This window comes from Somniosus microcephalus, chromosome 10 (genome assembly GCF_052327205.1).
Source record: "Somniosus microcephalus isolate GS21.2 chromosome 10, FLI_Smic_1.0, whole genome shotgun sequence".
Classification (NCBI taxonomy): domain Eukaryota; kingdom Metazoa; phylum Chordata; class Chondrichthyes; order Squaliformes; family Somniosidae; genus Somniosus; species Somniosus microcephalus.
Genome location: NC_140996.1, coordinates 127,385,470 through 127,397,571, shown reverse-complemented (window position 1 = coordinate 127,397,571; position 12,102 = coordinate 127,385,470).

Genomic DNA, 12,102 nt, shown 5'->3' with positions numbered 1-12,102 from the left:
TACTCAAATCATCTTGCAATAAAGGCCAACATACCATTTGCTTTCCTAATTGCTTGCTGTACCTGTATGTTAACTTTCAGTGATTCGTGTACAAGGACACCCAGGTCCCTCTGAACACCAACATTTCCCAATCTCTCACCATTTAAAAAATACTCTGCTTTTCTATTTTTACGACCAAAGTGGATAACTTCACATTTCTCCACATTATATTACTTTTGCCATGTTCTTGCCCACTCACTTAGCCTGTCTATATCCCCTTGAAGCCTCTATGCATCCTCTTCACAACTTACATTCTCACCTAGTTTGTATCATCCGCAAACTTGGATATATTACATTTGGTCCCCTCATCCAAATCATCGATGTAGGTCCTGAATAGCTGAGGCCCAAGCACTGATCCTTGCAGTACCCCACTAGTTACAGCCTGCCAACCAGAAAATGACCTGTTTATTCCTACTCTCTGTTTTCTGTCCGTTAACCAATCCTCAATCCGTGCTAATATATTACCCCCAATCCCATGAGCCTTAACTTTGTTTAATAACCTCTTGTGTGGCACCTTATCGAATGCCTTCTGAAAATCCAAATATACCACATCCACTGGTTCCCCCTTATCTATTCTGCTAGTTACAACCTCAAAAAACTCTAACAGATTTGTCAAACATGATTTCCCTTTCATAAATCCATGTCGACTCTGTCCAATCCTATTATTATTTTCTAAGTGTCCTGATACTACGTCCTTAATAATAGATTATAGCATTTTCCCTACTACTGATGTCAGGCTAACTGGTCTAAAGTTCCCTGTTTTCTCTTTCCCTCCTTTCTTAAATAGTGGGGTTACATTTGCTACCTTCCAATCTGCGGGAACCATTCTAGAATCTATGGAATTTTAGAAGATGACAACCAATGCATCCACTATCTCTATAGCCACCTCTTTTAAATCGCTAGGATATAGGCCATCAGGTCCAGGGGATTTATTGGCTTTCAGTCTCATTCATTTCTCCAGTACTATTTTTTTACTAATACTAATTTCTTTCAGTTCCTCATTCTTGCTAGACCCTTGGTTCTCCAGTTGAAGTTTTTTGTGTCTTCTTCCGTAAAGAAAGACACAAAGGTTTTGATTTTGCCAGGCCTGAGGAGGTGGGATTGGAGGCATGTAAGTTGTTAAAATTGCAAAAAATGGCGGGCGGGCCCGATCCCGCCTCCATCCCGCCTCCGAGCAATTTTCCCACATGTTTGTTTTCTGACCCCGTTTCCATCCCGCCTCCAAGAGACGGGATAGGCCCTTAAGGCCCTTAACAACCACTTAATTGCCTCTATAATCCCATTTTGAGAGGCCTTTCTGATTTTACCACTTTTCCCACATCCTGCACGTCTCCTCTGGAACATGCCAGTGAATCCTGGCGGCCTCACAAGTGGACTGCGTACTAACAGCTGCAGCTCCACCATTAAAAAGGAGTTTTCACCAATCATCATTTGCAGGTGGCAGAACTTTGTAGTCTCGGGTCTGGGGGAACTTTTAGCAGGCATACCCATTGTTGTGGAAGTTTGGAGCCTGACACCCATCTCCAGTGTGACCTCCTGGGAAACCCCTCTCGCCACCTTGACTGAGCGCTTCTTCAACTGAGGTATATAGCAGAAGAATGGGAACCATTTATTTCCTTTCCTCCTGGACATCAGATTCGGACGAAGACCAGCCGTGGCAGCAACAGAACCATGAACAACAGCAGCACCAACAGCAGCAGCAATAACAGGAATGCCAAGCTGCTGCTCACCCACCTGAAGCTGCACAGGCCAGAAGGCGCCACTGCGCGACCACATTGCTGCCCAGGATGCAAGGGACGCACTCATGTTGCCCAGATTTGCTTAGTCTGCACAATCAAACGCTTTTGCCTTATACCTTCTTATCAGACCATCGACAATGGCCAAGAACCTGCGGATTCCTATCACTCTGACCACCATACTGACAATTGCAAGTCGCCTGTGAGGGCTCGGCAACAGTCTGCTGCTCCTGCAGCTGTGCAGGGGCTGAGTCACTGATCTCAGTTGGGTGGGGACTCTGGTGTGGCTCTGACCGAGTGCTTTGCAGTGGCATGGTCGTTGCAGCATTTGGAGAGGAGCCCCCCCTTCCTTGTTGTATGCCACCAACATCCCTCTCATGGGTCAGCCCCACTTCAGAGCTAGCAAGTAGCTGGACAGCACCTTGCTGCACTGCAGGGGGGCTATGAGGACCCGTTTCTGCACTGGAAGTCCTACTCCAGAGGACTTGCATGAAGGTCTGGTTTGTTTGCTCAATAGCTGACCATCGCTCCTCAAGGGATGTCAGTCTATTCTGAGCAATTACCATGTTTTCATTACCCTGGTGACTAAGCTCCTCCATGGACATAGCCAGCCTTACCATGGAGGTAGCCATCCTTTCCACGGAGGTTGCCATCCTTTCCGTGGTGATGCATTCATGCGCCAATGCCTCCACAAAGGCTCTGCTCGTGTTAGCGATGGACTCCTCCATTCGCTCCACACTCGCAGTGACCCTGGAGACAAAACCTGCCAGAGACTCCTGCACCTGTTCCTAGAGTTCCAGCACCGCTCTCCTTCTGGATGGACCCGGAGGCACAGGGTCGACATGCAGCGGAGCCGAGCTGGGAGCGTCCTGCGCCCTCCGACGAGGACTCTCCACTGCTGTCCCTGTCTCCACCATCTGCTGATGCTCACTTGTGAGCTGTGTTACACCAGATGACAATTCTACTCTATGTCCCGAAGGTCCCACCAAGGTGTGAGTGTCTACGCTGGTGATGTGTGCGCTTAATTCTGCTGACGCAGTGCCCTCAGAGGTTGCAGCTTCCTCTGAGGAGTCTGGAAGCTCAGGCTCTTCCTCCTGGACAGTGGGGATGGGGGCTCTCGATGGTCCTGTGGGGGAGTAAAGGAAAGAAAGATGTGAGGTCAAGGTTACATGCACATTGAATAGTGCAGATGATCATATGTCAATCTGTTAGAGCATCAGATTCATTATCAGTGACTCATGCAATGTCAATGAGAGAGATGCCAAACTATTCTGTCACCAGCTTGCTTGATGCGCCCGTCTGTCCATCCCCCATTTGGGAATCCTCCTTGATCCCGGCAATTTCCAGGGCTGCCTCCTCCGAGCTGAGCTACTGAGGGTGGCCCTCCTCCTGTCCTCGCTCTTTCCCTCTTATTGTGGGCTCTCTTTTCCTGCAATGAGGGACAAAAGTGGAGTTTGAGTGAGAATGAAGGAGTGAGTGTAGAGAATCCATAGCATAGATACTTAGAAGGAGACAAAGGGCCCTCCCTGTGTGTTGTACGTTGTCATTGCATCACAGTGGTAGAGAGTGTGAGGGCTGCATGGTCGAATAGTTAAGTGAATGTGACCATAGAGAGAGAAGGAATGGGTAAGGGTGCAGGGATGTAAGTGTCAAGTGGGATGTGGAGGAAGAGGTTGGCAAAGCAGAGTGCTGGTGAGGAGAGGCGATGGGGATCAGATTGAGTGTGATGGAAAGTCATACTCACTTTTCCTGTGCGGAGGTCATGAAACCTTTTCCTGCATTGCAGCCAGGTTCTGCGGCTCATTGATATGGAGTTGACCTCCTGGGCCACTTGCAGCCACACAGCTTTAGTCTGCTGGGGTGGCTTTTTTCTCCCTGAGGAAGGGAAGAGCACCTCCTTATTAGATCTTGCTCCCTGCACCAGAGCTTGGAGGGAGGGCTCATCAAAGCGAGGTGCACACTTTTGCTTGCTGGTGGACATGGTCAGTAAATGAAGTCCTTCGTACAATGCCCAAAGCGTTTCCAGTCTCCAGAAGAAGCAAGGCTGCTTGCAGGCCTTATATCTAGCAGCACTGATGATGCCATCGGAGGCAACTTTCTGGATGGATAGTCTCATTGGGCCAGGGGTTACCACACGCTGGAAATCAAGTGCCTGATTAGGGGAACGTCGCACTTTTTTCCCACTTCACATCGGAATCGGGGTCCTGACAGGAAAACCACCTGACATGCCCCAGCCCACCCACACTGGCAAAATCGAGCCCAAAGTATTTGTTTAATTGCTCAGCCATTTCCTTATTCCCCATTATAATTTCTCCTGTCTCAGCCTATAAGGGACCCACCTTTACTTTTGCTAATCTTTTCCTTTTTATATAACTATAGAAGCTTTTACTGTCTGTTTTTATGTCTTTTGCTAGTTTACTCTCATATTCTATTTTCCCTTTCTTTATCAATTTCTTGGTCCTCCTTTGCTGAATTCTAAAATCCTCCCAATCCTCAGACTTACTACTCTTTTTGGCAACATTATAAGCCTTTTCCTTTGATCTAATACTTGTGAGGGTGCCAGTCATTCCTTCAGTAACCCCTAGATGGCACCTTCACTTGTTTGTTTCCCTTTGTTAATTATTACTTGTTTCTCCTGTTCATTACTTAACTGCCTTTCATCTGGTTTGTTGGTTTCACCTGTTTTTGCTTGTATTTAAGTTCTGTGGTTTCTTCCCTCTGGGCTCAGTCCTACTGTCAGGGTTGGGGCCACGGGGCCGTGTAGACACGGGGCTGTGCTGTCCGGGCGAGGCTGGTTCTGGACCCAAGTGCAGACAGACGAGGTGAGAAGCAGATATGCAGTCTTAAATAACAGTACTTTACTAGAATCACACAGGTAAACAGTTACAAAACATAGGAGCTCAAGACAAGCTACCACACAGGCAAATGGCTAGTCAAGATAGGAACTCAAGACAAGCTACCGTGAGGCAACCAGCTTGTCAAGACTGAGCTCAAGACAAGCTACCCCAGGGCAACCGGCTTGTCAAGATAGGAACTCAAGACAAGCTACCATGAGACAACCAGCTTGTCCAAACTGAGCTCAAGACAAGCTACCACAGGGCAACCAGCTTGTCCAAAACTGAGCACCTTATCAAGACTGAGCAACTTGTCAGCACCTTGTCAAGACTGAAAACAAAGGGAAAAACCACAGAACTTAAATACAAGCAAAACATAACACAGATAAACAGTTATAGACATAGGAGCTCAAGACAAGCAACCACTAAGGCAATCGGCTTGTCAAGGCAAGCTACCACAGGGCAACAGGCTTGTCGAGACTGAGCACCTAGTCAAGACAGAGCACCTTGTCAAGACTAACTCCCTTGTCAGGACTGAGCCCAGAGGGAAGAAACCACAGAACTTAAATACGAGCAAAAACAGGTAAAACCAATAAACCAGATGAAAGGCAGTTAAGTAATAAACAGGAGAAACAAGTAACAATTAACAAAGGGAAATAAACAAGTGAAGGTGCCATCTAGGGGTTACTGAAGGAATGACCGGCACCCTCACAATACTATCTTTAACTTCCCTTGTTAGCCACAGTTGGACCACTTTCCTGTGGGGTTTTTGTGCCTTAAAGGAATGTATATTTGTTGTAAATTATATATTAATTCGTTAAATGCTAGCCATTGCTTGTCTACCATCATACATTATAATGTAGTTTCCCAATCTACCTTAGCCAGCTCGTCCCTGATACCTACGTAGTTTGCTTTTTTTAGATACAAGACCCTCATTTCAGATTTAATGAAATCACTTTCAAACTCAATGACCGCGATTTCACCGACGGAGGCGGGTTCAGGGCGGCCGGGGTCAGTGTCATGGTCCCAGCCCGCTGCCTACTCCAGCCCACACTTTCCAAGTGATTTCACATTAATAGGGCTTGACAAGGCCGCCCTGCAAAGTTCACAGCCAATTAATAGGAAGCGGGTCTGATGACATCATTTGATGACGCATCATTAGCCGGTTTCCTTAAAGGGGCCATGTCCAAAATTGACCCTGACAGTTCTGCATTGAGGTGATGCGAACACTGACAATCACTGTACAAAGGTGCACGGCTGCACCCAGGTTCTCCCATGACTCCCTCCATATGCTTATGGAAGGATTCACAGCATGCAGGGAGGTTCTCTTCCCTTCCCATGGGCAGAAGAGACCTCCCCAGGAGATCAATGCAGCCTGGTAGCACAATGTACAGGAGGGCACAAGCAGGGATGTCCTCAGGAGGACCTGGCTGCAATGGCGCAAGCCTTTCAATGACCTGAGTAGATCACAAAACGTTACTGCCAAGCCACACTCAATCTCATCCTGCTGTGCCACTCATCACATCCACATTACTCTGCCTTCCCTACCCTACTCCTGCACATCTTTACTCACACCAACTTACCTTGCACCTTCACCCATCCCTCTCTATCTACATTATCACTTCCCCATCTCACTAGCCACCGCTCATAATCACCCTCATCCTACTGCAAGCATACGAACTAATAACACACAATGAAAGGCACTTGGGTAGTTTTGCCAATGTTCATGTGAAGCTTCTGTTAAAGTGTTGTCAAACATTGAAATCTTTATTTTCAACACTTTACCTTATTGGACAGATCTGTGCTCACCTTTGGAAGTGTCTTTTTGAGTTCCAGTGAATGTTAAGACATAACTTTACCCCCCCCCCCAATTGTGATGAATGTGAAAGGAATGGCTTGAACATTGTAGGGATGCTTTATGGTGCTGGTGTGGGGTGGTGTCAACCTAGCGCATCATAGTCATAGAGTCATACGGCACAGAAGGAGGCCATTTGGCCCATTGAGCCCGTGCTGGTTCTCTGTAATGCAATCCAGTCAGTCCCATTCCCCTGCTCTATTCCCGTAGCCCTCCAAGTTTATTTCCCTCAAGTGCCTATTCAGTCTCCCCTTGAACACATTGAGTGTCTCCACTTCCACCACTTCCGTCGGCAGTGAGTTCCAGGTCCTCACCACTCGCTGCGTAAAAAAGTTTTTCCTCACATCCCCCCTGTATCTCTTGCCCAAAACCTTAAATCTGTGTCCCCTAGTCCTTGTACCATCAAGTAGTGGGAAAAGCCTTTCCCTGTCTAGCCTATCCAAACCCGTCATAATCTTGTACACCTCTATCAAATCACCCCTCAACCTCCTTTGCTCTAATGAAAACAATTCCAGCTTCTCCAACCTGTCCTTGTAGCTAAGATCCTCCATTCCCGGAACCATTCTAGTAAATCTCCTCTGCACCCTCTCAAGTATCTTCACATCCTTCCTAAAGTGTGGTGACCAGAACTGGAAGTAATACGCCAGTTGTGGCCTAACCAGCGCTTTATAAAGGTGTAGCATAACTTCTCTACTTTTGTACTTAATGGGCAGGATTTTCATTGGGCCATGGAGGTGGGGTTGGAGGCATGTGGGGGTTAAAATCCGGAAATCAGGGGGCACAAACCCATCCTGCCCCCAACCCATCTCCATGTCAGTTTCAAAGGAGGCGGGTACCCGACCCGCACTGGGACCCGCCTCCCCGAGGCGGGAAGGGGATTAGTGCCAATTAACTGCCTGTTAACAGGTAGTTAACAGGTAGTTTTTAGCCTAATCCCTATTTTCATTCTTGAAGTGTGGGATTACCGGTGGCTCCAAACCATGCCAAGTTAGCGAGGTGGGCCGTCGGGCTGAAGGGCTTGGAGGGTTCGAGATGTCCGGTGTTCAGGTGAGTGATGGTTGCATGAGTGCAGAGGTAAGTGTGTTTGGTGTGTGTAAAGTGTTTAAAGAAGTTTTACTTACCTTTACAGCCTTCCTTCCTTCAGGTCTCGGGAGTCCCTCATCTCACCGGCACAGAAAGCAGAGTGGCCGCATTCAGCTTTCTGTTCCGGGGAGATCTCTAAATCATCCTGAGAGGAAGGAATTAACTTAGAGTACAGATTGTCAGTGTTTGACAGCTTCAAACAGCTGTCAAACGCTGATATTTCATCTGTCAAAAGGTCTTGACAGATGAAATGTCAATCTGTGACGTCACCTGTTGCTGGGTGGCCCTTAATTGGCCTGCTGAGCCTGGGCAGGCTCAACAAGGTCAATCAAGTCAAAATCGCGTGGGTTAGCTACAACTCGATGGAGGCGGGACTACAACCCCGAAAGTTGTAGTTCCACCTCCTACCCGCCTCCTCAATGAAAATCCAGCCCAATACCTCTATTTATGAAGCCTAAGATCCCATATGCTTTGCTAACTGCACTCTAAATGGGGGAAATTTTATCAATGGGGGCGCATTGGGGGCTGGACTGCTGCTTGTCTTGTTTCAGTTCTGCCCCCAACGACATCCAGCCAACCCACGCTATTTTCCCTTGATTGACCTTGTTAAGCCCACCCTGAGTGCTTAGCAGGCCAATTAAGGGAAAGCCGGTGACAGAGAATGTCAGCGTATGATGTTTCATCTGTCAAAAATTTTTGACAGATGAATTGTCATTGTTTGACAGCTTTGAAAAGCTGTCAAACACTGGCAATCTCTGTTCTTTGGTGAGTCCTTGCACTCAAGACTCACCAAACCTCTTTCCTGAGCAGAAATCAGATGGCTGTTGCATCTGCGAATGCAGCAGCCATTCTGTCATCTCTGCTGTGGAGATGAGGAGCCTCCGGATCCCCAACGGTTGAAGCCTACAGGGAGAAACAAAGATAAGGAAACTTTTTCTAACACTTTCACTCACCTCCCATCCTTACCTCTCCACACTTGCACCTATCACTCACCTCCACAGCGCACTTTTCGAACCCTCTGACCACTGCAGACCCACAGCTCGCCTTGCTGACCTGGCGGGGTATCCCGACGTTGGGAAGCCCGCAATTGTGTTGGAACAATGGGGATAAGCCTCTTAACTGCCTGTTAACTACCTGTTAACAAGCCGTTAAGTGGCTGTAATCCCCTGCCCGTCTTGAGGAGATGGGTCCCAGCGTGATTCGGGACCCGCCTCCCGGGAAGGTGGCACGGAGGTGGGTTGGTGGCGGGTTCGGTACCCGCTCCCAGTTTCTGCCATTTTCCTGGCAGTCCCACCTCCAAACCCGCCTTCCCAGGGCTGGCAAAATTCCCCCCAATATGTCCCGCCACCTTCAGGGACCTATGTACATTAACTCCCAGGCCCCTCTGTCCCTGCACACACTTTAAAACTGTGCCAGTAGGTGTATATTGCCTCTCCCTGTTCCTTCTGCCAAAATGCATCACCTTACACTTCTCTGTATTAAATTCCAAATGCCACTTGTCTGCCCAATCTGCTAGCCTTTCTATGTCCTGTTGCAGTCACTGTTTGCCACACCCCCAAGTTTGGTGTCATCGGCAAATTTAGAAATTCTACTCTGTATTCCAATATCCAGGTCATTTATATATATCAAAAAAAGCAGTGGCCCCAGCACCGACCCTTGGGGAACACCACTGTCTACCATCCTGCAGTCTGAAAAACAGCCATTTACCACAACTCGCTGTTTTCTGTCCTTACGCCAATTCCTTATCCAAGCTGCCACTGACCCATCTATTCCATGAGCCTCAATTTTGTTAACCAGCCTTCTGTGTGGTACTTTGTCAAACGCCTTCCTAAAATCCATGTAGACAACATCCATTGCATTCCCGTCATCAATCCTCCCTGTTACTTCATCAAAAAATTCAAATAGATTAGTCAAACATGATCTGTCTTTTACAAATCCATGTTGGCTCTCCTTACTTAGCTTAAACCTCTCCAAATGCCTGTTAATTATTTCCTTGATTATTGTTTCTAAAACTTTACCCACCACTGATGTTAAACTGGCCAGCCTGTAGTTAATAGGATTGTCCTTACAACCTTTCTTGAACAATGGTGTCACATTTGCCACTTTCCAATCCTTAGGCACCTCGCCGTCATCTAAGGAAGTTTGAAAAATAATGACAAGCCCTTCTGCTATCTCCTCCCCCAATTCCCTTAGCAACCTGGGATGCAAGCCATCTGGACCAGGTGACTTTCTAAGCATACCCAGTCTTTCTAGTACATCCTGTCTATCAATTTTCATCCCTTCCATTGCTTCTACCTTTTCCACTTCTACTGATATTTTGTCAGCATCCACCTCCTTAGTAAACACCGATATAAAGTACTCATTGAGTATTCTAGCTTTGCCCTGCACCTCTAAGCATATATCACCTTCTTTGTCCCTAATAGGCCCCACCCTGCCTCTTACAACCCGCTTACTGTTTACATGCTGGTAGAAGAGTTTTGGGTTCCCTTTTATGTTATAGAATCTCATAATCTCTTTGCCAATTTTATTTTCATCTTCACTTCCCCTCTCAACTTATTGTATTTGGTCTGGTTCTCCCTTGAAGAATTCACCTGACATTCATCATACACCCTCTTTTTTTGTTTCATCATCTTCTCAATCTCCCTCTTCATCCAAGGAGCCCTTGCTTTGGTTCCCTTACCCTTTCCTCTTGTTGGAATGTGGAATGTACCTAGCCTGTACTTGGAACATCTCCTTCTTAAAGATCACCCATTGTTCCATTACAGTTTTTCCTGTCAGTCTTTGGTTCCATTTTACCCTGGCTAGATCCTTTCCCATCCCATTGAAGTTAGCCCTATTCCAGTTTAGAAGTTCCACTCTAGATTGTCCGTTGCACCTCTCCATTGCTAATCTAAATCTTATGATACGATGATCACTCATACCCAAGTGTTCTCCCACAGACACTTGGTCGACCTGGCCCACCTCATTCCCCAGTACCAGATCCAGCAATGCCTCCTTCCTAGTTGGGCCAAGAACATACTGGTCAAGGAAATTCTCCTGAACACATTTCAGAAATTCCTCCTACTCCTTTCCCTTTATCCTAGCATTATCCCAATCAATATTTGGGTAATTAAAGTCCCTCAATATTACCACTCTATAGCTCTTGCATGTCTCTGCGATTTCCCTGCAGATTTGCTCCTCTACCTCCCTCTAACTATTTGGAGGCTTGTAGAATACCCCCAATAGTGTGATTATACCCTTTTTGCTCCTCAACTCTAACGAGATGGATTCTATTCTTGTCCCCTAAAGAACATCCTCCCTTTCCAACACTACAATGTCTTCCTTTATCAGCACTGCCACCCCACCTCCCTTTTTTCCTTCCCTATCTTTTCTGAACACCTTGTACCTTTGAATATTAAGTGCCCAGTCCTCACTGTTTTGAAGCCACATTTCCGTTATTGCCACATCATCATATTGCCACACAGCTAATTGTCCTTGTAGCTCACCAACCTTATTCACCACACTTTGTGCATTTATGTACATGCATTCTAAACCCATTTTTGAATTTTTCGTCGACTTTCTTAGTCTGCTCCTATCTAATATGGTACTACATCTGTCTCTTGCACTACCTTGCCCTCCAGTACCATCCAACACACTCATTCTTCCATGCACCCTGTTCCTCCCCTCCACTCCTACATGCTGGTGCCCATCCCCCTGCCAAGCTAGTTTAAACCCCAACAGCACTAGCAAACCTCACAGTGAGAATATTGGTCCCGGTTCTGTTGATGTGTAACCCGTCCAGCTTGTACAGGTCCCACCTTCCCCAGAAATGGCACCAGTGCCTAAGGAATCTAAAGTCTTCCCTCCTGCACCATCTCTCCAGCCACACATTCATCTGTTCTATCTTCCTATTCCTGTACTCACTAGCACGTGGCACCGGGAGTAATTTGGAGATTACTACCTTTGAGGTCTTGCTTTTTAATCATTTTCCTAGATTCCTATAGTCTGCCTGCAGGACCTCATCCCTCTTTCTGCCTATGTCGTTGGAACCGATATGGACAATGACTAATTTAGGTTTTAGAAGCAAACTACTTTTGGAGTAGGTAAATAAAGTGAGGACAAAGAAAGATTGTTGAGGATATAATTTTTGGGGATACAAAAAATAATATTGTACGTTTAGTTTGTTACAGATTATAAAAGAACAATTTTCATTGTATCAAAAAAGTACACTACTTTTAAGTAGCACTCAGAAGCAACTACACATATTTATGAGTATTTAAAGAATAAGTGTAGTGCATAATCTGTGCAGTTCAAATTATATAAAACGATTGGAACCAGACTGTTCACAACCTCAGCACCCTATTTGTCCTTGAGCTGAGCTTCCAATCCCATATCCTCTCCATCACATAGACTGCCTACTTCCACCTCCATAATATTGCTCATCTTCTCCCCTGCCTCAGCCCCTCTGCTGCTGAAACCCTCATCCATGCTTTTGTTATCTCCAGACTCCAACCCTCTCCTGGCCGGCCTCCCATCTTCCACCCTCCATAAACTTGAGCTCATCCAAAATTCTGCT